Source organism: Clupea harengus, chromosome 5, assembly GCF_900700415.2.
Source record: "Clupea harengus chromosome 5, Ch_v2.0.2, whole genome shotgun sequence".
Lineage (NCBI taxonomy): Eukaryota > Metazoa > Chordata > Actinopteri > Clupeiformes > Clupeidae > Clupea > Clupea harengus.
This window is the reverse complement of record NC_045156.1, coordinates 14,191,705-14,194,204: the sequence shown is the minus strand read 5'-3', so window position 1 is coordinate 14,194,204 and position 2,500 is coordinate 14,191,705. Positions and strand designations below refer to the sequence as shown.

The window sequence follows — 2,500 nt, the reverse complement described above, 5'->3', positions numbered from 1 at the left end:
ACACACACACACACAGCCAGGCACACACACACACACAGCCAGGCCCACTAGTTCATGTAAATCATTTTGGGGATGGAGAAAAGTGCTGCAATCACTGCAATCGTTCATTCCCATGAAGCACAGCCCTCACTCATCTGGGTGCCGTCACTACCAGGACTACACACACACACACACACACACACACACACACACACACACACACACACACACACACACACACACACACACACTCATACACCCTCAGCCCTCACTCATCTGGGTACACACACTCAGAGATCAGAAACACACACTCAGAGATCAGAAACACACACTCAGGCACACACACTCAGACACACACACTCAGTGATCAGAAACACACACTCATCCACCCTCAGCCTTCACTCATCTGGGTGCCGTCACTACCAGGACTACACACACACACACACACACACACACACACACACACACACACACACACTCAGAGATCAGAAACACACACTCAGAGATCAGAAACACACACTCAGAGATCAGACACACACACTCAGAGATCAGAAACACACACTCAGGCACACACACACACACACACACACACACATACCAGTTGACCTCATGAACTATTAGTGCTTGCATGTGAGACTCTACAAGGGGCTTCCTTTGCTGTCATATCAAATATTTACTGATAACCTGGAGTCAAATCTGTAACGTCTGGCCATGTGTATGTGTGTGTGTTTGTGTGTATGTGTGTGTGCCATCGATGTCATATGAAATATTTACTGATAACCTGGAGTCAAATCTGTGATGTCTGGCCATGTGTATGTGTGCGTGTGTGTGTGTGTTTGTGTGTGTGTGTGTGTTTGTGTGTGTGCCATCGACGTCATATCAAATATTTACTGATAACCTGGAGTCAAATCTGTAACGTCTGGCCATGTGTATGTGTGTGTGTTTGTGTGTGTGTGTGTGTGTGTGTGTGTGTTTGTGTGTGTGTGTGTGTTTGTGTGTGTGCCATCGATGTCATATGAAATATTTACTGATAACCTGGAGTCAAATCTGTGACGTCTGGCCATGTGTATGTGTGCGTGTGTGTGTGTGTTTGTGTGTGTGTGTGTTTGTGTGTGTGCCATCGATGTCATATCAAATATTTACTGATAATCTGGAGCCAAATCTGTGACGTCTGGCCATGTGTATGTGTGCGTGTGTGTGTGTGTTTGTGTGTGTGTGTGTTTGTGTGTGTGCCATCGATGTCATATCAAATATTTACTGATAATCTGGAGCCAAATCTGTGAAGTCTGGCCATGTGCTTTTCATTTCCTTCTATTGGGTCGGGGTGTGTATGTCTTCATGTGGAAGAGTGAATAGTGTGAGTGTGTGTGTGAGTGTGTGTGTGAGTGTGTGTGTGAGTGTGTGAGTGTGTGTGAGTGTGAGTGTGTGTGTGTGTAAGTGTGTGTGTGTGTGTGAGTGTGAGTGTGTGTGTGTGTAAGTGTGTGTGTGTGTAAGTGAGTGAGTAAGTGAGTGAGAGAGAGATAGAGAGAGAGAGCGAGAGAGATAGGAAAAGGGAGGAAGTGGGTATGTATACATGTGAGTGTGTACATATATAGGTGTTTGTGGGTATATATTAGTGCTGTCAGTTTAACGCGTTATTAACGGCGTTAACGCAAACCCATTTTAACGCCGTTAATTTTTTTATCGCGCGATTAACGCGATTTTATTTTTGTAATTTAATTTTTTTTTTTTTTTTTTTAGATTAACGTTCTTTTTGGCCTCGCAAACTGTGTAGTAGGCTAACGTTACAGTTTGAGTGAATGGTGAGCGCGATACGGCGAAATGGATGATAAAAAACTTCTGAATGGAAAGTTTACTTTTAAAAGTTGTGTTGTGCAAAAGAAGCGAGCTTCACTGTTGTCTGAAAATGTCAACAGGCAGCTGGCTGAAAGCAAAGAAGTAGTAGGCTTACCTTTTATTGGTAACCTAACTGTTACGGTTCATTGTTTCTGAAATAAGAGGCCTGACTGTTATGTTCCCAGCAAACTTGAAAAAAAGAAAATATTAAGCCATGGTTTAACTGCACTATAGGGTCCTTGTTTACCTGAAATGTGCACTTTATAATTTTATTTTGTACCGCCCTGTTTGGCAATGTTGGTTTTCAATAAAATAAAACATTTGCATAAAGCAAGCCAATCCACTTTTCTATGTTGATAAGGGTATTGAAATAAAAAATAAAATGATGGAAAAAATAAATAAACGAAGGGACATTTAGAATAGATAAAAATTTGCGATTAATCGCTATTAATTTTGAGTTAACTATGACATAAATGCGATTAATCGCGATTAAATATTTTAATCGTTTGACAGCACTAGTATATATATATATATACAGTATATATTATATAAGCCTGTGAGTATGTGCATGCTGGTGTGTGTGTGTGTGTGTGTGTGTGTGTGTGTGTGTGTGTGTGTGTGTGTGAAGGGAGGCTTGAGAGGAGCAGATGTGTCTGGACTAAATCAAGCCCATTAATCCGTGAGG

General features: G+C 41.7%; 1 protein-coding gene across 5 annotated transcripts in view; it reads right to left on the bottom strand.

Annotated features, from left to right (window-relative positions):
- acap3b (ArfGAP with coiled-coil, ankyrin repeat and PH domains 3b) overlaps nucleotides 1-2,500 on the bottom strand; it is a 90,524-nt gene that overhangs the window by 48,560 nt on the left and 39,464 nt on the right. The window lies entirely within an intron of this gene.